The 24,282-nt window shown below is 46.7% G+C and overlaps 2 long non-coding RNA genes across 2 annotated transcripts in view; one reads left to right on the forward strand and one right to left on the reverse strand.

Moving 5' to 3' along the window:
* Positions 1-448: 448 nt before the first annotated feature.
* On the reverse strand, positions 449-6,475 carry LOC142310096 (uncharacterized). Its single transcript, XR_012754082.1, has 3 exons — positions 5,161-6,475; positions 2,730-2,860; positions 449-697 (listed from the first exon to the last, which is right to left on the reverse strand). It is a non-coding gene; the product is annotated as an uncharacterized LOC142310096 (long non-coding RNA).
* Positions 6,022-24,282, forward strand: part of LOC142310097 (uncharacterized) — a 66,029-nt gene continuing 47,768 nt past the window's right edge. The window contains exons 1-2 of the long non-coding RNA XR_012754083.1: positions 6,022-6,085; positions 6,976-7,150. This is a non-coding gene — a long non-coding RNA (uncharacterized LOC142310097). The remainder of the gene's footprint in view (positions 6,086-6,975; positions 7,151-24,282) is intronic.

Raw genomic sequence — 24,282 nt, forward strand, 5'->3', positions numbered from 1 at the left:
TACAGACATGAATCAACACTATACCCTCTAAAACACATCCCCGTCCCAACAGAAAACACACAGACACAATATTTGGCAGGTATCGGTCACAGCTTTACTTGGATATATAAATTTTTTATAAAATTTTTCACTCCGTATAAAATGTAAACATCAACAACAACTTCGGAGGTGAGAAGGGATCTCAGACACACGACCGTGGACTTCCGCTCTCCCACCAAACTCCTGTTTAAACATACCGCTGTGACTTCACTTGAGAAAATGTTATGGAGTAAAGACAAAATCCCTTTCGGCGCTTCCGGAGGATAAATGGATTATCAGTGCAAGTTTGCAACAACTTCAAGAACAAGAGTTTATTAAGGGTTCAATAAAAAACGGAAGTTGTTGCAAACTTGCACTGATAATCCATTTATCCTCCGGAAGCGCCGAAAGGGATTTTGTCTTTACTCCATTACCCACGTGGGAGCACCCGTTCAGGACTCTCATTGTTTTTCCCGAGGATTCGTGCTGCATACTGGAGGATTAATAAGAGAGTTGATCCACTACACGGATCATACTAGCGAAAACAGAAGAAATCTGCACGGTGAGTGTAAAATTCGTATGATCATACAATCTGTGTTTCCATACATCTACACTTAGATTTGGCGCCCCGTTGTTCTCTTCTTTTTTTCTTTCCTTTATTTTGAGAAAATGTTATTAACTGTTGACAACAGAAAAGAGAATAATGTCATAAACAATGAAAACGAATAGCAACAGGGAGGGAGGGAGGGACGAGCTGCTGCCGGATCCTGGAAGCCCCCAGGGGAAGAGGGGTAAACCCCACCCCCGACTCCCTATATATAGGAAAGGGGCACGTGATATATGGGGCTCAAACTCTAAGGAGGAGCTGGGAGGAGTCCCCTCCTCCCCAGGGAGAGCAGGATCCAGGGATGTGGACGAGGCTGACCATTACAACAGCAGCAGGATTAACCCCTTGCTGCACAGTCTGGGGCAGTGTCGTTAACCACTACACCGCCCTCCAGACTGTACAGACATGAATCAACACTATACCCTCTAAAACACATCCCCGTCCCAACAGAAAACACACAGACACAATATTTGGCAGGTATCGGTCAAGCTTTACTTGGATATATAAATTTTTTATAAAATTTTTCACTCCGTATAAAATGTAAACATCAACAAACAACTTCGGAGGTGAGAAGGGATCTCAGACACACGACCGTGGACTTCCGCTCTCTCAGCAAACTCCTGTTTAAACATGCCAAGAAGGAGAACAGTCTCAAACTGGGCTCCGACCCCCACTCATCAAGAAAAAGGCTTGTTCCAGGCCATCCTGGATACCGGATAAAAATATGTCAAGACCGATATCTGTCAAATGGACTCCGTCTGGCATCATAAGCCTCCTATTGTCACCCTCCAATTGCCTATGGCGAACCACCACACCTGAGCGATACCGAATAAATCGAGACATACGGGTATTGACTGTGCGCCGGGTCCGAACGATCACCTCCGCATCCCTGGAACCCTGCCATACCACTCTCGGAATGATTTCTGACCAAACTATCCGGAGTTCAGAGAAAAACCCCGGAAACCGATCCAAATCAGACCGCATCATGGTTAGCAATTCTGCCAACCTAATATTCCCAATATCGTTTCCGCCGGCGTGAAGAACTAAAATAGTTGGAGCAGAGGACTGCCTGCTGATATCCACAACCTCCGACAGGACCTGAGACCACCTCAGGCCCCGAACACCTCTCCAAAGAAGTTCAACGTGGTGGAATCCGAGATTACGGCCACCCGGACGATTACCGGCTCTTTGAGCAGCCCAAAACACATAGGAATGTCCGACGATCCAAATTTTAGGCGTCGCCGGACCTAAAAAGGAGTGTAAACTGATAATTAGTCTTGAATTAAATCAGGGCGCACATATCTAACAAAGCAAGCTGAGCGCCAGCGACCAATACGTTGAATATCAGAATCAGACAAGCCGGCACGGGCAGCCTCGGTAGCAGCCCCAATACGGAATGAATGCGTACCAAAGTGATTTAGAGACAATCCAGACGCAGTCAAACAACGCCGAAAAAGAACAGTAAATTGGTATCTGGTGAGGGGAGATCCATCTTCATGAATTAGTAGCTGGGAGCCCATTGCGCGCGTAGCCAAAAATTCAGTCAAAAGGCGCAATGGGCAAGCAGGGCCTGGAGCGGGGAAAAGCCTGATCCATGTACCTCTACCCAACTGGTCAGTTTTAGACCTACGAATACGGATACGGATGAAGGATTCCGTTATTAATATGTCATTAAATTGAAGGCCGCCAGGCTTGTGCCTAGATGGCGGAACAAGCTCACTAACTCGGAGAGCACCAAAGAAGGCCAGGCTAAAGGCTAACGACAAGAGGGAGACCTCCCAGGGGGTCGAACAGACCGCCTTGCTGGCTTCAATTAACCTGATGAGGGTTGAATAAGAAATGGGATATCTATTATCAACAGACGATCGGGATTTGGCCCAACCCTTAAGGGATTGGCGTATAATGAAGGATTTGGTAACGTCAGACCAACCCCTTAGCCTGAAATGAAATGAAATGCCAGATAAATGCCTCTGAGCTACGGAGGCCGAAAAACCCGAATTATAAAGGTGTATTAAATATCGGAGTGTAATCTCAGTATGGGTGGAGCTGTCAAAACTGCTAATCCCAGGACCTGCAATTATTAACCACTGCTGCCATGCCTTACCATAAAGCTGCCACGTCGAAGGGGAAACAGACGTCCGAATCCAGCCATCATTTGATCTCTATCAGGTCCCACAGCCATGGAGGGCACAGGCAACCCTGCAGACTGGCATTGGGTACGAGCCTCACAAAATCCTGCAAACAAGAGTTAGACAGTAAAAATGCTGAACGACTCCGGGAAGAAGGAACGTGTCGTGCTCTAATCCAGATGTTGTTTTGCATGCAGAGTAACACAAGATGGCGAAGGAGAGCCAGGACAGGAAGAGATGGTGAAGATAGATGGTTAATACAATGGACCGTTCTGGGGTTCGCTAATTGGAAAGAAATATTACGGTTAGCTAGATGGTCATGCCACAACTCAACGGCCACCACAATAGGGAACAATTCCAACAAGGGGGCATTACCAGAAAGGCCGGAGCTTTCCCAAGAAGGAGGCCAGGAGGAATGACACCATTGATTACCATGAATGGAAGAAAAACCAGACGGGGATGCGTCAGTGACCAGCGATAGGTCCTGGTTAGATACTACAGGGCCCATAATGTAATTAGACCCGTTGAAGTTTGATAAAAATTGGGACCAAATCATGAGATCAGAATGCAAGGGTTTCGTGATCCTGATTCTGTGGTCTGGGCGTTTTGCCATTTTTGTAGACAATGAAAGACGTCTAGAAAAAGCCCTGCCCATTGGATTACCCTGCATGCAAAAGCCAAAGATTCCAATAAAGACTGCATTTGCCGCAGAGTAACCTTCCTGACTGAACAAAATCCTTCGATCAATTGCAACATGGTATGAATTTTTTGTGCTGGTAGCCTAAAGACCATGGCAGTGGTGTCAATTTCAATGCCCAAAAAAGACAAGACAGTGGTTGGACCCTCGGTCTTATCCTTTGCCAATGGGACACCAAACTTAACCATTAGACCTATGAATGTGTCCAACAATGTTCTACAGGCATCTGAATCCTTGGAGCCAATGAATAGAAAATCGTCCAGATAGTGCGTGACGAATTTTGAGCCTGTCTCATAACGGACTACCCATTCAAGGAATGAACTGAAAAGTTTGAAATAGTGGCACGAGATAGAGCATCCCATGGGTAGGCAAGCATCATAGAAATAGCTACCTTCCAGGAAACAACCTAACAGGTGATAGCAGTCTGGGTGAACCGGTAACAATCGGAAAGCCGATTCAATATCAGTTTTGGCTAACAATGCAGATGGACCAGACTCGCGTATGAGGGCAATTGCACTGTCAAAGGACGCATAGGATACCGAGGCATCCTCAGGGGGGATACCGTCATTTACTGACTCGCCGTGGGGATAAGAAAGGTGGTGTATTAAGCGATATTTTCCAGTTTCCTTTTTTGGTACAAGGCCGAGGGGAGAAACTCGCAAATTGGAAAAAGGGGGAGTTGTAAATGGGCCCTCAAACCTTCCTAATGAAAGCTCCTTGTAAACCTTTTCCCTTAGAATCTCTGGGTGTTTCCTGGCTGACGTAAGGTTATTGGCAAAGATGGGGGATTTAGACAAGTTAAACGGTATGAAAAAAACAAAAGAAAAACCAAACCTGATCTGACTAGCAGCGACTTTATTGGGATACTTGTCTAGCCAAGGGGACATCTCGGCTACCCTCACCGGGGTCTTTTTGATCATGTTTCCCGCTTTTCCCAGGGAGTTTTGATGGGGGGCGAGGGCATTTAATGGCTGAATGTGCTCCGCCACAAGCGGAGCACTCATGTTTGTATTTACATAATCCGAAGAAGCGGCAATGGCCCTCGTTAAACAACCAGCACGCTCCTGGACGGCGCACGGCCACTGCGCCTGGACCTTGTGAAGATCCCGGCACAGTGGCCGCGGATTGAAAGGGGTGCGATTGCTTTTGAATAGTCATTAAACGAAGCCACGAATCTGTCGCCCTTACTCCCCAGCCGATTTCTGGATGAAGGCCGAGGCGGCGGCGAAAATCCTCATCATACCGCCACCAGCCAGAACCACCATGTGTCTTATATGAACTATAGATTAGGTCTTGATAAATGAACATCTCAGAGCAACGCTCCGGGTGTTTCTGTCCCATAATGCAGCCAAGTACTGAAAAGGCCTGCAACCAATTATTAATTGTTTTAGCTATTCTAGGCTTTCTATCATATGACCTGTCTGCGAAAAACCTGCGTTCCTTATCAACGGTATGTTGATCAGGAGAAATTAGAGACCATATATCAATATAAGCGTTGTCCCAGATTTTTTGTTTGACAACGTCTTCTACATGAGAACCTAGCGGGGTAACCCCGCAGAAAAAGGAATCCTTGTGTATACTTGCCTGAGGGGGTTGTGGTGACTGAGACGGCATTGACAAACCCTGCTTAGCCAGATGATCTGCCAAGGCCTTCAGGACCGGCGGTAATGCTGAACTGTCTAAACCCCCCCAAGCCTCCGTGAACTTACCAGATGCTGAAGTAGATGCCATCCCTGGGGGAATCGCCGATGATACACCACCGCTGACGTGGGAAGGGGCATCCCTCACATCCCCGGGCATTTCAGTAGTAGACTGTGCTCCTTGCGTCCCCACAGGCTGCGCCATTGATGTCCGTGCACGCTCCCCAGTTGTTCTCGAGACACTTGACCCCTCTGATGACGTAGAGGGAGAGCGCCACCTGGAGGACCTGGAACGGCGACTTCTACCCGACGAGCGTGAACGCCGGCTTCTGCGCGGACGGGAGGAATTCCGTGACGAATGCCTCGAGCGCCTCCTGTGATCCGGCGAGCGGCGCTGACTATGCCGATCCGACCGACGCGACGCAGAGTGGGGGCGGGACTGATCACTGGATAGGACATAAGCGGGACCCCTGGGGTCTGCGATGATTTGGACATTAGGCATAAGAAGTTGTGGATTAACATGTGAAGCAGGGGGAAGCTGCAGCAACTGGGGGGTCAAGGTAGGTGGTAAACTGAATGCAGCTACAGCTTGGCCATCAAGGGTTAATTGTGAACTCTGCTGACCAGGAGTGGTATGCAGCACAAGAGGGGGGTTAGGGTTGGAGGGGGGTACTATTTGTGGCCCTTGGGTCAGGGCTACAGGCTGTTCAGCAGACACAGAGCCTGAAGCCTCTCCAGAAGAGGAGGCAGAGGTGTTATTATTGCCCATGGCAGAATATAAGGGGTTAATGTAACACTGCCGTTGTATGGGAACTGTAGAAGAGGTGGGGGGAGGTGACATAAACTGTGCTGTGGAAACAGGAGGGAGGGGGGCTGAGGGAGCGACACTCCAGGGGAGTGTATTAGAGCCTGCAGCAGCTGCTGGAAGCAGGGACAGGGAAGGAACAGAGCACACACGTGGAGCAGAGCACGCCTGGTGATCCGACCGAAGGGGGTAAGATGGCTGCGCTGGGAAGAACGCTGGCTCACGTGAGGGAACTGGAGGGGAAGTGGGCGTGGCCAAAGTCCCCGCTCTGCTGCTGCGGCCTCCGGAGACAGAGACCGGGTGTGCAGACGGGCTGAATCTGTTAGGGGGGCGGGAGCGTCGGGACGAGCGGCGGCCTCACGGTACAGCACCCGGGGGAAAAGACATTTCCCCAGCAGGCACTGCAGAGCTTGGCAATGCATCCCCTAACTGTGACTGAGGACAGCTGAGCTCCGCAAATAAACGGGCCAGCCATCCCTCACCTTCCTGCCGCGCATGGGCCCGCAGCATCTCAATGATCTGTGGGTCCATCGGGTTTTCTCCTGCTTCCACCGGGCAGAGGCACGAGCTGCTGCCGGATCCTGGAAACCCCCAGGGGAAGAGGGGTAAACCCCACCCCCGACTCCCTATATATAGGAAAGGGGCACGTGATATATGGGGCTCAAACTCTAAGGAGGAGCTGGGAGGAGTCCCCTCCTCCCCAGGGAGAGCAGGATCCAGGGATGTGGACGAGGCTGACCATTACAACAGCAGCAGGATTAACCCCTTGCTGCACAGTCTGGGGCAGTATCGTTAACCACTACACCGCCCTCCAAACCTGAAAAACACCTCAAGGGTACCAAATTTCACAAAATTTCTGATGCTCTGGCTGCTATGGATGCCTGGTTTGAGGTACAACTGAAATCCTTCTATTTACTAGACTTAAAGACAATGGAATATCAATGTAAGAAGTGTGTTGACATCAGTGGATAGTAGGTGGAATAAATGTAAAGTTTCATCATCCTATGTTGTTTCTTTCTGGGTAAAGCCAAAGACTTACCAAAAGCCCTTTTATTCTTGGAATCTTTTATGCCCTGCAGGAGCTGAAGGAAGGAAGAAGATTACAGTGGGTCACAATAATACAGCAGAACAAGAGAAAAGTGAAGACAAAAAGTTAGCAGATAAGTGAAGAAAACAAGTAGATGGATTAAGATTAAAAAAAAAGACAGGGGAGAAAAGTATCAAGACGGGAGAATAGGTGGCCCAAAGGAGCAGGTAAGGAAAGTCTGGGACCATTAGCATTACACTACACTAAATTACACTATGTTGAATGAGCTGTAGTATAGCCTCTATTAAATGGATGACACTATTTGATGTTCAAAAGGATGTCTTTTGGTTGGTGTCATAGTGACAATGTTTTTGTCAACACTAGCCACATGGCAATACCATCCACAAAGGTAACTGCTTACCTATTAAGGTGTTTTTCCCTATATTTAATCCTAGAATGCATACCTGGGGTCTCGCAGGCCTGCTAGGTGACTTGTTTTCTATGGTAGATTTCTATGGTTGTGCGTTCTAAAGTTAAAGTAAATGACAATTGGGCCATGGTTGGTCAATGGGAGTCTGTCCCCAGAAACTGCATTTTAAATTGGCTATATACAGTATTGTTGGGGACTAAGGGGTACTTTGCACCCCACGACATCGCAGGTGCGATGTCGGTGGGGTCAAATCGAAAGTAACGCACATCCGGCGTTGCTGTGGACATCGGAGTATGTGAATCCTTTTTACTACGATTAACGAGCGCAAAAGCGTCGAAATCGTATGATCGGTGTAGCATCGGTCATTTCCATAATTTCGGAAGGACCGATGTTACGATGTTGTTCCTCGTTCCTGCGGCAGCACACATCGCTGTGTGTGAAGCCTCAGGAGCGAGGAACATCACCTTACCTGCGTCCCGGCTGCAATGAGGAAGGAAGGAGGTGGGCGGGATGTTTACGTCCCGCTCATCTCCGCCCCCCCTGCTTCTATTAGCCGCCTGCCGTGTGACGTCGCTGTGACGCCGCACGACCCGCCCCCTTAGGAAGGAGGCGGTTCGCAGGCAAGAGCGACGTCGCAGGGAAGGTAAGTGCATGTGAAGCTGCCGTAGCAATAATTTTCGCTACAGCAGCTATCACAAGATATCGCAGCTGCGACGGGGGCAGGGACTATCGCACTCAGCATTAATACCATCTACTTGCGATGTCGTAGTATGTAAAGTACCCCTTAGCCTCTATAAAAATAATACTAGGACTGTACCTGTTACTTGTACAGTGCCTGAGAAAATAACTTTGAATTTGTATGTAAATCAGGAGGCTTCACTGCACCCTTAGCATGGTACAGAGTTTTCTAAATGCTGGCGTCATGTGCGGTGCACATTCTCCTCCCTGTGTCCTTTCTTCTTAAGGTGGCTTTACACACTGCAACATTGCAAACGACATCACTGTAATGTTACCGGTTTTGTGACGTTATAGCGACCTCCCCAGCAACATTGCAGTGTGTGAAACACATCAGCGACCTGGCCCCTGCTGTGAAGTTGTGATCGCTACAAATCGTTCAGGACCATTCTTTGGTCCTTTGTTTCCCGCTGTGCAGCAAAGTTTTAGTGTGTAAAGGGGACTTTACAGCGACTTCGTTAGCGACTTCCCTTTCAAAAAGCTGCTTTACAACATCCCCAATGACTAGCTAGGTCGTTCTGCAGGTCCGGATCGCTGTTGCGTCGTTGGCCAGGTTTGCCTGTTTGACAGCTCACCAGAGACTTTGTAGCGATCCCGGCCAGGTTGGGATCGCTGGTGGGATCGCTAGAAAGTTTCAGTGTGTAAAGGGGCCTTTATGCCACTTGCAACACTTTCGGTTTAATTAGTGTGGTGAATGGTTTAAGAAGGAAACCTTTCTTGAAAAGATTAAGTTTTAAGTTCTGTCTGAAGGTTCTGAATGTTGGAGACAGCCATGGAATTCCAGAAAATGGGGGATACTCGGGTGAAGTCTTGAAGATGATTGGCTGAGAAAGTTACCGGAGAAAAGTAAGTCTTGTGAGGCCTGGATATTATGTGAGGAGATTAGTTTGGAGAAATATGGAGTAGAAAGACTATGGATGGCCTCATAGGTCAGTGTTAGTAGTTTAACTGTGTTTGTTAGGAAACTGGGAGCCAATAAAGAGATTGCAGAGGAGTAGCGAGGGGAGAGGTAGATTAATTGAGCAGCAGAGTTAAAGCTGGATTGCAGGGGTGCGAGCAGGGCCGGATTAAGGTTGGTGGGGGCCCCTGGGCAGAAAATCTGGTGGGGGCCCCATAAACGTTAACATTTTTAGCCATAATAGTAGAGCACGAACTGTAGCATTTAGATATAAATCCACTGAACATTTATCTTATCCTGTTCTGCCACATTCAGATTTACAGTACTACAATACAGACACAGTCCAGGATCACTCACAGCCATCACTTATACACACAGTACAATACAGATACAGTCCAGGATCACTCACAGCCGTCACTTATACACACAGTACAATACAGATACAGTCCAGGATCACTCACAGCCATCACTTATACACACAGTACAATACAGATACAGTCCAGGATCACTCACAGCCATCACTTATACACACAGTACAATACAGATACAGTCCAGGATCACTCACAGCCGTCACTTATACACACAGTACAATACAGATACAGTCCAGGATCACTCACAGCAGTCACTTATACACAGAAAGTACACAGAGTTACTCACATATTTTTAATTGATCCCAATGTTAAGGCAGCCAGGGTCGGCTCCAGGTTTTTGTGGTCCCCGGTTGAGTCTCAGTGGAAGTGTGAAAGAGTATGGACCTGGCACAATATCCTTAAAAATCACTTGTATCCTTTATTGAAAAATGTCATTAAAAATCAGCCAACAAACGCATTGCACCAAGCGTGATACAGAAAAACTTAACGCGTTTCAGACATAGTATTAAAAACAAGTAAGTCCTTAATCATAAGTACACACACACACAGCTCTGCTTCACACACACACACACACACACCCACAGCTCTGCTTCACACACACACACACACACAGCTCTGCTTCACACACACACACACACAGCTCTGCATCACTCCACACATCTTTCTTCAGCTCTGCCCTCACCTGCTCTGATGCCATCCTCCTGCTGCTCCGGTATAGGCCGCCATCCTCCTGCTGCTGTTCCGGTGCCGCGGCCATCCTCCTGCTCCGGTGAGTCTCCTCTCCTGGCCGCGGCGTGGGTCTTCTCCTCCGCGGCCGCGGCGTGGGTCTTCTCCTCCGCGGCCGCGGCGTCCTGCTGTGACGTCCGCGGCGTCCTGCTGTGACGTCCGCAGCATTGGACACCGTAGCAGAGCAGGGAGCAGGCACACCTCTGACCCCGGAAGTACAGGCGCTGGTACTTCCGAGGTCAATTAGCGTCCTGCGCCCGCAGTTTGTTTTTGCGTCTTAGAGACGCAGATACAAATAAATGTAGGTGCACCCCCCCCCCCTCCGAAAACACAGCTGTTTAGACTGTCTTTACGGAGGGGGAGCGGGTGTGAAGAAAAAAAAAAAAATTGCTGACGGGTGGCAAGTATGGCCCTGGTGGTGGGGGCCCCCTTGGAAGCTCTTTTGGTGGGGGCCCCGGGGCTGAAGCCCCGCCTGCCCCGCCTATAATCCGGCCCTGGGTGCGAGTGTGTTGGGAGGTCACAGAGGAGGGAATTTTAGTAGTCAAGGCAAGAGATGATGAGCCCATGCACTAATATTTTACTAGATTGAGGGACAAGGAAGGGAAACATTTTGGAAATATTGTCAATTCGGAAGTGGTAGGACATGTGAGGGCCTAGAAACTTAATTTCCTTTCTACTGACATCCCCACTATCTTCATGGGTGACTTTAACATCCCCGACCTCTCCTCTCTACCAAATCCCTTCACTGGCTTCCCATTGCCTAAAGACTCCAGTTCAAAACCCGTGACATACAAAGCCATTTGCAACCTATCTCCTCTATACATTTGTAACCTAGTCTCCTGATACACAAGATCGCCTACTCTACAGTCATGGCCAAAAGTTTTGAGAATGCTACAAATATTAATTTTTACAAAGTCTACTGCTTAAGTTTTTCTAATGGCAATTTGCATATACTCCAGAATGTCATAAAGAGTGATCAGCTTAACAACAATTACTTGCAAAGTCAATATTGGCTAAGAAAATTAACTTTAACCCCCAAAACACATTTCAACAGCATTGCATTCTTGCCTTAAAAGGAGCAGCTAACATTGTTTTAGTGATTGTTCCATTAACACAGGTGTGGGTGTTGATGAGGGCAGGGCTGGCGATCAATCAGTTATGATTAAGTAAGAATTACACCACTGGACACTTTGAAAGGAGGCTGGTGCTTGGTATCATTGTTTCTCTTCAGTTAACCATGGTTATCTCTAAAGAAACACGTGCAGCCATCATTGCTCTGCACAAAAATGGCCTAACAGGGAAGAGTATTGCAGCTACAAAGATTGCACCTCAGTCAACAATCTATCGCATCATCAAGAACTTCAAGGAGAGAGCTTCCATTGTTGCCAAAAAGGCTCCAGGGCGCCCAAGAAGGACCAGCAAACGCCAGGACCGTATCTTAAAACTGTTTCAGCTGCGGGATCGGACTACCAGCAGTGCCGAGCTAGCTCAGCATTGGCAGCAGGCTGGTGTGAGTGCTTCTGCACGCATTGTGAGGCGGAGACTCTTTGAGCAAGGCCTGGTTTCAAGGAGGGCAGCAAAGAAGCCACTTCTCTCCAGAAAAAACATCAGGGACCGACTGATATTCTGCAAAAGGTACAGGGAGTGGACTGCTGAGGACTGGGGTAAAGTCATTTTCTCAGATGAATCCCCTTTTCGATCGTTTGGGACTTCTGGAAAATAGCTTATTAGGAGAAGGAGAGGTGAGCGCTACCACCAGTCTTGTCTCATGCCAACTGTTAAGCATCCTGAAATGATTCATGTGTGGGGTTGCTTCTCAGCCAAGGGAATCGGCTCACTCACAGTCTTGCCTAAAAACACAGCCATGAATAAAGAATAGTACCAGAAGGTCCTCCAAGAGCAACTTCTCCCAACTGTCCAAGAGCAGTTTGGCGCCCAACAATGCCTTTTCCAGCATGATGGAGCACCTTGCCATAAAGCAAAGGTGATCACTAAATGGCTCATGGAACAAAATATAGAGATTTTGGGTCCATGGCCTGGAAACTCCCCAGATCTTAATCCCATTGAGAACTTGTGGGCAATCATCAAGAGACGGGTGGACAAACAAAAAACAACAAATTCTGGCAAAATGCAAGCATTGCTTATGCAAGAATGGACAGCTATCAATCAGGATTTGGTCCAGAAGTTGATTGAGAGCATGCCAGGGAGAATTGCAGAGGTCCTGAAGAAGAAGGGTCAACATTGCAAATATTGACTTGCTGCATTAACTCATTCTAACTGTCAATATAACCTTTCAGAACTCATAATATGATTGCAATTATATTTCTGTATGTAAACATCAGACAAACACAATTAAAAACCAGAGGGCAACAGATCATGTGAAAAAATAATTTTGGTGTCATTCTTAAAACTTTTGGCCATGACTGTACTCCCTTATTTTCTCCTCTTTGCACAATCGCATACAAGATTTCTCTTGTGCATCCCCCATGCTCTGTAAATTCTCTACCCCAACATATCAGACTCTCGCTTACCATGGAAACCTTCAAAAGGAACCAGAAGAAGTTCCTCTTCTGACAAGCCTACAACCTGAAGTATCACTGATTCCACTATATCGCTGCATGAGCACTCTACCCTCACCTACTGTATCTTCACCCATCCCCTGTAGACTGTGAGCCCTCGCAGGCAGGGTCCTCTCTCCTCCTGCACCAGTCTGTGCCCTGTATTGTTGATGATTATTGTACTTGTTCTTATTATGTATACCCCTTTTCACATGTAAAGGCTTATGGAATAAATGGCACTATAATAATAATAAATAATAATAATAATGCTAAGAAAAAAAGGACATAAGTTTATTAAATTGTGAAAATGCTTTGTTTTTACTTAAAGTCATTTTCTTTTGAAGCCATATTTCCTGAAAGCCAGAAGATTTTATGAAGAATAAATATCTGCTTGATATGACCATTTATGCTAAATTGACCGGAAAGCAATTTCTGATGAAAAATAGCTTTCCGAATTTTCCAAGAAAAGTGCATGAAGTCTAATAATTGTATGCAGAACCTCACAGGACCTCACATAAGCTCACAGTAAAATGATAAGGGGAATATTTATTTAAGTGGCTGCTGCTGGAGTAATAACAGAAACTGTATTTATGGCCTCATATAAAACTGCAAAGAAGTTTGTGTCTGTATGTACACAGAAAGAAACTGTTATAATCATAATCCTTTTTATATCCCCCTGGGAATGCCAAAGCATATTTTGGAATATATATTTAACAAGCACAGAATGTGTGTTTCATAAATGGCTTTCTTTCCCCATAATCTCCTTCCAGCATTTTACCCGAAATAGTCCAATTTTGGCTAGATGCATAAATTTGTATTATGAGCCTGATTTATCATTTGCAATTTATCGCAGTCACTTTTCTTTTTTTGTCTTGTGGTATTGGCTGATATTTTTTTCACGCCAAATTCTTCAAAATGCCAAATGAGATTCATGAATCTGGCACAAAATTCAAAGTTGTTTTATTTTTGCTTTTTAGCACTAACTGTCCCAAATCACTTAAAAAGTTGTAAAAATGCATTAAACTGAAAACTCCTCCATAAACCTTGCTCCAGGCAGGGACTGGAGATGCACATAATATCTGACATTTGATAAAAAACGTCGCATTTCATGAATCTGTTTCAAACATCTAGATAAACGAAGTTGTCAAGGAGTAATACAAAATACTTAAAAATGAAAGACAAATTAAAATGTGGAGGAAAATATATAGACTAAGGTGCAAATACTATAGCCATTAAAATTTATGAAAAAAAGATGACGTTGAAGATCTTTATTATAATAAATAGGACAGCACGTTTCAAGATTAGTACAAGTGCATCTCAATAAATTAGAATATCATCAAAAAGTTAATTTATTTCAGTAATTCAATACAATAAGGGGAACGTATATATTATATAGAGTCATTACAGAGTCATCTATTTCAAGTGTTTATTTCTGTTAATGTTGATGATTATGGCTGATAGCCAACAAAAAACCCAAAAGTCATTATCTCAGAAAATTAGAATAATTACAGCAAAACACCTGCAAAGGCTTCCTAAGCCTTTGCAGGTGTTTTGCTGTAATTCAGTAGGTCTGGTTCAGTAGTAGAGATGAGCGAACCGGTCGCGGTTCGGCTCGAGGTCGGTTCGCCGAACGGGGGTCCCGTTCGAGTTCGGTTTGTCGAACGTTCGACGAACCAAACTCGAACCTATAGGCTATAATGGGAGGCAATCACAAACACATAAAAATGCATTATAAATGTACACAAACAGTTAATAAACATTGCCATAACACTTACCGGTCCTCGCGATCCCTTCTGCACTCTGTCTCCTGCCGCTATTCCATCCGATGATCGCTGAATCCTCCCGGTGACGGCACTCCCAGCAGAGATGCAGGACCTATCGTGACGTCAAAATAGCCATGTGACCAGTCACGTGGCTATTATCTCATTGGCTACAGACTGGTCACATGACTATGACGCGTCATGTAGGACCTGCGAGTGCATCTCTCCGGTACACGGTGCACATATGTGTATCGCCGTGTACCGGCGACATGCTCTAGCACACGGTCGACTCCCCGTTCCGTTAGGGACCGGCTGACACAGCCGGTCATTAACGGAGATCACCGTTGCCATAGCAACGCAGTTAGTGGTGATGTCACCGCTAACCGCGGCTCCGAGAGCACCGTTGCTATGGTAACGCGTCTGTCAGCGTTACCGCTGTTACCGCTGACAGCCAGCACTGATCACTCACGGAGTGAAGGCTGCACGCTGCTTCCCGATTGTAGTGAGGATTGTAGTGAGGATGAGGTTCCCCAGCCCCAAGTGATGAGCTGGTGAACCTCATCCTCACTACAATCGTCACTACTACTACATTAGTGAGGATTGTAGTGAGGATGAGGTTCCCCAGCCCCAAGTGATGAGCTGGTGAACCTCATCCTCACTACAATCGTCACTACTACTACACTAGTGAGGATTGTAGTGAGGATGAGGTTCCCCAGCTCATCAAGTGATGAGTTGGGGAACCTCATTCTCACTACAATCGTCACTACTACTACACTAGAAAGAAAGAAGACAGAAGAGCAGGATCGTGGAGGGCTGACAGGGGGTAATAAAGATGGAGTCTCTAATGAGTCTGTGTATTTATTTCTATTAAAGTATTTTTTCTCTGTGTGGTGTTTTTTTTTAACCCTTTATTGGAGATTCTTAATGGCCGGGTCAAACGTGCCTGACATAAAGAATCTCTGGCTTAATACTGGCTAGTAAAACAAAGCCAGTATTAACTCATGATTACCCAACAAGCCACCCGGCTCCAGGGCTGTTGGAAGAGTTGGATACAGTGCCAGATGATGGCGCTTCTATGAGAGCGCCATTTTCTGGGACGGCTGCGGACTGAAATCTGCAGCAGAGGCGCCCAGAAACCTCGGGCTAACCTGTGCTGCGGATTCCAATCCCCAGCTGCCTAGTTGTACCCGGCTGGACACAAAAATGGGGCGAAGCCCACGTCATTTGTTTTTTAATTATTTCATGAAATAAGTGAAATAATTAAAAAAAAACGGGCTTCCCTATATTTTTGGTTCCCAGCCGGGTACAAATAGGCAACTGGGGGTTGGAGGCAGCACGTGGCTGCCTGCTGTACCTGGCTAGCATACAACAATATGGCGAAGCCCACGTCATTTTTTTGGTGGGCAAAAAAATTCTGCATACAGTCCTGGATGGAGTATGCTGAGCCTTGTAGTTCTGCAGCTGCTGTCTGCTCTTCTCCATACAGACAGACAGCAGCTGCAGAACTACAAGGCTCAGCATACTTCATCCAGGACTGTATGCAGAAGTTTTTTGCCCCCTGAAAAAATTATGTGGGCTTCGCCATATTTTTGTATGCTAGCCAGGTACAGCAGGCAGGTACGGCTGCCCCCAACCCCCAGTTGCCTATTTGTACCCGGCTGGGAACCAAAAATAAAGGGAAGCCCTTTTTTTATTATTTCATGAATTTCATGAAATAATTAGAAAACAAATGACGTAGGCTTCGCCCCTTTTTTGTGTCCAGCCAGGTACAACTAGGCAGCTGGAGATTGGAATCTGCAGCACAGGTTGGCCTGAGCTTTCTGGGCCCCACTGCTGCGAATTGCAGTCTGCAGCCGCCTCAGAAAATGGCATTTTCATAGAAGCGCCATCTTCTGGCGCTGTATCCAACTCTTCCAGCACCTGCCTGCTATACCTGGCTAGCATACAAAAATATGGCGAAGCTCACGTCCTTTTTTTGTAGTTTTTTGGCAAAAAAAATAAAAAATGCTTCCCTGGATTTTCCATTGCCAGTGAAGGTAACACCAAGCAGTGGGGGTTAGCAGCCAGTAGCTGCTTGGATTACCCTTAGCTAGCAATACAAAAAATGCAGCGGGAGCCCATATATATTTTTTTTAATTATTTATTTAAATAACTAAAAATAAAATGGGCTTCCCTGTATTTTGATTGCTGGACATCACAGTGCTGTAAAAATAAATCTTTAAAAAAATGACGTAGCGCTCCGCGGTATTTTTGATTCTCAGCGCAGATAAAGCAGACAGCTATGGGTTGCCACCCCCATCTGCCTGCCGTTACCTTGGTTGGCAATCAAAATACAGGGAAGCCCATTAATTTTTTCTATTTAAAAAATAGTTAAAAAAAAAAATGACGTTGGGTCCCCCCATTTTTGATAGCCAGCTAGGGTAAAGCAGACGGCTGTAGCCTGAAAACCACAGCTGGCAGCTTTACCGTGGTTGTGGATCCAATGTGGAGGTCCCCTCAGGCTCTTTTTTATAATTATTTTATAAATATTAATAATTACACAATAAAAGTAGGGTCCCCCCCAAATTGGATCACCAGCCAAGGTAAAGCGGACAGCTGTGGTCTGGTATTCTCAGGGTGGGAAGGTCCATAGTTATTGGGCCTTCACAGCCTAAAAATAGCAGGCCGCAGGCACCCCAGACGTGGCGCATCCACTAGATGCGCCAATCCTGGCGCTTCACCCCAGCTCATCCCGTGCCCTGGTGCAGTGGCAAACGGGGTAATAAATCGGGTTGATACTAGCTGTAAAGTCACCTGAGATCAAGCCCAGCAGTTTGTGATGTCATGGCGTCTATTAGATACCCAACATCATAAACTGTCAGTACTAACAAACCGTCTAGAATATGGGGGGGAGACACTCAGGGATTGTATCCCCCATTTTCTAGGAGTGCGGACCCTTCATGTGAGGAGTGTGGGTGCAATGAATCTGCACTCACTGTTCTCGGGTCCACAGCAGCAGAGTCCATGTTGTAATGGTTGCTACCAAAGCTGCAATGCCCTGCTCATGAGGTAAGGGCATGCCTAATCAGGAGAACTACTGTAGAGGAAGCTCTGCTCACTGGTATATAGGTGCTCAGAGGTAATAATAGATAAAATTAGTGAGTAACCTCGGCACTCTAAATCTCCCAGACTAAGTCAGTAAGTCACAACGGATAGTAATGCAAAATCACTCTTTATTGGTCCGTATTAAGAAAAAAAAAATTTTCATAAGCATATATGTTTTTGTCCAAAACAAGTTACAAATGACGTTTCGGCCTGAGCCTTCGTCAGATTGGACTTATCTGCATGTAATCATGAAAAATGACAATAATCAGTATCACATAAGAGTGAGAGAACAATAACATAAACTCTAACAATGTAGAGGTACAATTGGGATGCAGCAAAAAAATTGCAACACAGCAAGAAATGAAACACATGATACAAATGTCATAATACAGTACAAGGACAATATAGTAATGACAAATATAGGGTCAGAGTAGGCTTAGACAGCTCTGGTACGAAAGAGATGTCAATCATAAAGTAACATGTGCAGTAGGTGTAGAGCTACAGTATGCATGGCAGAGCTAATGGGTAGACCGACCATAGAAAAAGAACGGAGAAAAAGTGGAGAAAAAGTGGAGAAAAAGTGGAGAAAAAATGGAGAAAAAGTGGAGAAAAAGTGGAGAAAAAGTGGAGAAAAAAATGGAGAAAAAGTGGAGAAAAAGTGGAGAAAAAAATGGAGAAAAAGTGGAGAAAAAGTGGAGAAAAAGTGGAGAAAAAAAATGGAGAAAAAGTGGAAAAAAAGTGGAGAAAAAGTGGAGAAAAAGTGGAGAAAAAGTGGAGAAAAAGTGGAGAAAAAGTGGAGAAAAGGTGGAGAAAAAGTGGAGAAAAGGTGGAGAAAAAGTGGAGAAAAAAGTGGAGAAAAAAGTGGAGAAAAAAATGGAGAAAAAGTGGAGAAAAAGTGGAGAAAAAAATGGAGAAAAAGTGGAGAAAAAGTGGAGAAAAAAATGGAGAAAAAAGTGGAGAAAAAGTGGAGAAAAAGTGGAGAAAAAGTGGAGAAAAAAGTGGATAAAAAGTGGAGAAAAAAGTGGATAAAAAAATGGAGAAAAAAATGGAGAAAAAGTGGAGAAAAAGTGGAGAAAAAGTGGAGAAAAAAATGGAGAAAAAGTGGAGAAAAAGTGAAGAATAAGTGGAGAAAAAAATGGAGAATAAGTGGAGAAAAAATGGAGAAAAAAATGGAGAAAAAGTGGAGAAAAAGTGGAGAAAAAGTGGAGAAAAAGTGGAGAAAAAGTGGAGAAAAAGTGGAAAAAAAAGTGGAGAAAAAGTGGAGAAAAAAAGTGGAGAAAAAGTGGAGAAAAATTGGAGAAAAAGTGGACAAACAGTGGAGAAAAAGTGGAGAAAAAATGTAGAAAAAGTGGAGAAAAAGTTGAGAAAAAAATGTAGAAAAAGTGGAGAAAAAATGGAGAAAAAGTGGAGAAAAAGTGGAGCAGCCTTTCATGTGGCACTAAAGGGTGCTTAGCTTTGTATTTAGCCAAAAAAAATGAAAAAAAAAATGACGTAGGGTTCCCCCTAGTTTTGTAGCCAGCTAGGGTAAAGCAGACGGCTGCAGCCTGCAGACCACAGCTGGCAACCTCACCTTGGCTGGTAATCCAAAACTGAGGGCACCCCACGCTGTTATTTTAACTTAAATAAATAATTAAAAAAAAAACCACGTAGGGGTCCCCCAAAATTGGATCACCAGCCAAGGTAAAGCAGACAGCTGGGGCCTGATATTCTCAGACTAGGGAGGTCCATGGTTATTGGACTCTCCCCAGCCTAAAAATAGCAGGCCGCAGCCGCCCCAGAAGTGGCGCATCCATTAGATGCGCCAATCCTGGTGCTTCGCCCCAGCTCATCCCGCGCGCCCTGGTGCGGTGGCAAACGGGGTAATATATGGGGTTAATACCAGATGTGTAATGTCACCTGGCATCAAGCCCTGGGGTTGGTGAGGTCAGGCGTCTATCAGATACCCGACATTACCAACCCAGTCAGTAATAAAAAAAAATAGACAACAAACACATTATTATTTGAAAAAACACTTCCCAAAACATTCCCTCTTTAACCAATTTATTAGAATGAAAAACAAATCCAGGTCTGGTGTAATCCAAGGGGTTGCCATGACGATCCACACTGTCCCAGTCAATGAAGAGCAGGATGTTCCCCATTGGCTGGGAGAGCAGTGCAGTGACCTGAGCTAACATCAATGGGTCAGCCCAGGTCACTGCAGGGCATGACAAGTGCTGCTGTCAGCGAGGTACATTACCTGCGCTGATCTCCAGCACACTGACAGCCCCTGTCACTGAGTTCAATGACCGCCGCCTTCACACCAAGTATCGCGAGAGGCCCGTGACGTCACCGCTAGTCAGTCTCGGGTCGGAAGCGAGAGAAGGTGATGTGACAAGCGGCGGCCATGGAGGACAGTGACAGCGCTGAGGTCAGGATGGCGGGACTTCATCACCGCAGGTAAGCCGAGCGGGACCATGTGTGTGTGTGTGTGTGTGTGTGTGTGTGTGTGTGTGTGTGTGTGTGTGTGTGTGTGTACGTGTGTACAATACATGCCGCGTGCAGGAGGGGGCGGAGTGAGCTGAGCGGGAAAGTGTGGGCTTCCTGCACGTAACTAGGATAAACATCGGGTTACTAACCAAAGCGCTTTGGTTGGATACCCAATGTTTATCTTGGTTACCAGCTTCTGGCAGGCTGCCAGCGATGGCTCCTGCACACTGTAGCTGTAAAAAGCCCTGCTTTTTGCTGCTAGAACCGTTCTCGAACGTATCTAGAACTATCGAGCTTTTGCAAAAAGCTCGAGTTCTAGTTCGATCTCGAACAGCCCCCAAAATCACTCGAGCCTAGAACTGGAGAACCTCGAACCTAGAACCGCGCTCAACTCTATTCAGTAGGCTACACAGTCATGGGGAAGACTGTTGACTTGACAGATGTCCAGAAGGCAGTTATTGTCACGCTTCATATGGAGGGTAAGCCACAAAAGGTCATTACTAAAGAAGCTGGCTGTTCACAGAGTGCTGTATCCAAGCATATTAATGGAAAGTTCAAGGAATAAGTGTGGTAGAAAAAGGTGCACAAGCAAATGGGATAATCGCAACCTTGATAGGATTGTTAAGAAAAGGGCATTCAAAAAATTGGGGTATAGTGGACTGCTGCTGAAGTCAGTGCTTCAAGAGCCACCACACATAGATGCATCCACGACATGGGCTACAACTGTCACATTCCTTGTGTCAAGCCACTCATGACCAATAGACAATGCCAGAAGCATCTTACCTGGGCCAAGGTGAAAAAGAACTGGACTGTTGCTCAGTGGTCTAAGGTGTTGTTTTCAGATGAAAGCAAATTTTGCATTTCATTTGGAAATCAAGATCCCAGAGTCTGGAGGAAGAGAGGAGAGGCCACAATCCAAGATGCTTGAGGTCTAGTGTGAAGTTTCCATAATCAACCATGGTTTTGGGAGCCATGTCATCTGCTGATGTAGGTCCAATGTGTCTTATCAAGACCAAAGTCAGCGCAGCCATCTACCAGGAAAATTTAGAGCACTTCATGCTTTCCTCTGCCGACAAGCTTTTTAGAGATGGAAATTTTATTTTTCAGCAGGACTTGGCACCTGTCCACAGTGCCAAAAGTACCAATAACTGGTTTAATAACCACAGTATCACTGTACTTGATTGGCCAGCAAACTCGCCTGATCTATACCCCATTGAGAATGTATGAGGTATTGTCATGGAGAAGATGAGAGACTCCAGACCCAACAATGCAGATGAGCTGAAGGCTGCTATCAAAGCAACCTGGACTTCCATAACGCTGGCAAAGGCTTTGTGGGCGGGGTAAGCACAAGATTCACTGAGCTCCCATCCCACAGAAGAAGAGGAGATTTACTAGCCTACCTGCTGTACCTGCTGTGAGCCTATTGCCTCCTGCTACTGTGAGCCTTCTGCCTCCCACTGCTGTGAGCCTCCTGCCTCCCGATGGTGTGAGCCTCCTGCCTCCAACTGCTGTTAGTCTCCTGCTGCTGTAGACCTCCTGCCTCCCTCTGCTGTGAGCCCCCTGCCTCCCCCTGCTGTGAGCCTGCTGCCTCCCCCTGCAGTGAGCCTCCTGCCTAACCCTGCTGTGAGCCTCCTGCCTCCCACTGCTGTAAGCCTCCTGCCTCTCGCTGCTGTGAGCTTCCTGCCTCCCCCTGCTGTGAGCCTCATGCCTTTCAATGCTGTGAGCCTACCGCCTCCCGCTGCTATGAGCCTCCTGCTTGTGTGACCCTCCTGCCTCCCCCTGCTGTGAGCCTCCTGCCTCCCACTGCTGTGAGCCTCCTGCCTTCCACTGCAGTGAGTCTCCTGCTTCCCACTGCTGTGAGTCTCCCCCTGCTGTGAGACTTCTGCCTTCACTGCTGTGAGCCTCCTGGCTTTTGCTGCTGTGAGCCTCTTGCCTCCACCTGCTGTGAGCCTCCCACTGCTGTTAGCCTCCTGCCTTTCACTGCTGTGAGCCTCCTGCCTCCTGCTGCTGTGAGCCTCCTGCTGCTATGAGCCTCCTGCCTCCCGCTGCTGTGAGCCTCCTGCCTTCTGCTGGTGTGAGCCTCCTGCCTCCCGCTTGTGTGACTGTCCTGCCTCCCCCTGCTGTGAGCCTCCTGCCTCCTGATGCTGTGAGCCTCCTGCCTCCCGCTGCTGTAAGCCTCTTGCTTCCCGCTGCTGTAAGCCTCTTGCCTCTTGTTGCTGTGGGTCTCCTGCCTCCCGCTGCTGTGAGCCTCCTGCCGCCCGCTGGTATGAGCTTCCTGCCTACCGCTGCTGTGTACACCTCTAGTGCTGTGTGCCACCAATCCAGTGCTGTGTGCCCCCCCAGTGCTGTCTATTCCCCCCATAGTGATGTCTGTGCTCCCTCAGTCCTGTCCATGTGCACAAGTCTTGTCCGTGCCCCTCCAGTGCTGTCCGTGCCCCCAGTGCTGTCCGAGCCCCAGCCCCTCCAGTGCTGTCCGTGCCCCCAGTGCTGTCCGAGCCCCAGCCCCTCCTGTGATGTGTATATGCCCACAGCCCCTCCTGTGATGTGTATATGCTCCCAGACCCTCCTGTAATGTATATATGTCCCCATCCCCAACTGTGATGTATATATGTCCCCAGACCCTCCTGTGATGTGTATATGTCCCCAGCCTCTCCTTAGAAGTATATACAGTGGGTACAGAAAGTATTCAGACCCTTTTACATTTTTCACACTTTGTTTCTTTGCAGCCACTTGGTAAATTCAAAAAAAGTTCTTTTTTTTCTCATTAATGTACAGTCTGCACCCCATCTTGACAGAAAAAAACCCCAGAAATGTAGAGATTTTTGCAAATTTTTTGAAACAAGAAAAACTGAAATATCTGTTTCTATTCCTTCATTGGAATCTAGTTGTGTTTTATTAAAATGATAGGACTTGATTTGGAAAGGCACACACCTGTCTTTATAAGCTCACAGTGCATGTCAGACCAAATGAGAATCATGAGGTCAAAGGAACTACCCATGGAGCTCAGGGACAGAATTGTGGCAAGGCATAAATCTGGCCAAGGTTGCAAAAGAATTTCTGCAGTACTCAAGGTTCCTAAGAACTAATTGGCCTCCATAATCCTTAAATAGAAGAAGTTTGGGACCACCAGAACTCCTCCTAAACCTGGCCGTTAAGCCAAACTGAACAATCGTAGGAGAGAGCCTTGGAGAGAGGGGTGAAGGAGAACCACAAGATCACTGTGGCTGAGCTCCAGAGATGCAGTAGGGAGATGGGAGAAAGTTCCACAAAGTCCACTATCACTGCAACCTTCCACCAGTTGGGCCTTTATGGCAAAGTGGCCTGACAGAAGCCTCTCCTCAGTGCAAGACATATGAAACCCACATAGAGTTTTCAAAAAAACATTTGAAGGACTCCCAGACTATGAGAAATAAGACAGCCATCAATGCTTTATTTGGACAGCAGCTTCCTTCATGATGTCTTTTCTTGAACACATTACCAATCTTTCTTAATAGGAAAAGGAAACAGCCACGGTATCCCATCTGGGTAGGGGGGAGGAGAGTGCAGGGACATCGGCGCGAGGACTCACCGGGACACCAGCATAAGTACGGAACCAGAACGCCGACGTTACACGTGGTGAAGGGAGGACCATGGTATGAGGCTGAATTGTTCTCTCCGGGCCTGGATTCTATGCTATCATTAAGGGAGCAATGAATTTAGAGCAGTCCTCTGAGTTGTCACCCCAATCGCACTTCCTTTCTCCCAGCTCTCAAGTATCCACCCGCCCTGCAGAGTATGGTGTAACAGAGATAGCTGAGTCTGCAGAGCTGTTCAGTCACACTATAGGCTGTGAATCAGAGGTCTGCTCCCAAGCTCAAGGGAGTACAGACCAGGAAATGATCTGCAGTGATGCCCAGAAGCTTTGTGAGTCTGATTCAGGCCCTGATGATGACCAAGTTTCTGAGCATAATGTAGACCCTCATTCACAAACTGTAACACCTCTTGGTGGAAACAATGAGGAACATACTGATGATGATGAGACTCAGATACCTGATTAGAATGACAACTTAACTATTCAGTCAGGGCAGGAAGAGGTTAGGTCTGAGGGCGAGGGGAATGCAAACACAATGCTTGATGATGAAGTTCTAGATCCCACTTAATGTCAACCCCCAGTCAGGCACTCGAGGAGGTCACCAGAGGCGGTGGAGGAGGATGCGACTGACGACGAAGTTACCTTGTGCATTCCTGGACAGAGTCACAGTACTGGAAGCATGTCAACAACAGCATCCTCAGCCAAAACTCTGCCTCTGAGCACAAGTCGGGGTGGATCTATAGGTCGCATGGGCTCTAAG

Source organism: Anomaloglossus baeobatrachus, chromosome 5 (genome assembly GCF_048569485.1).
Source record: "Anomaloglossus baeobatrachus isolate aAnoBae1 chromosome 5, aAnoBae1.hap1, whole genome shotgun sequence".
NCBI classification, from domain to species: domain Eukaryota; kingdom Metazoa; phylum Chordata; class Amphibia; order Anura; family Aromobatidae; genus Anomaloglossus; species Anomaloglossus baeobatrachus.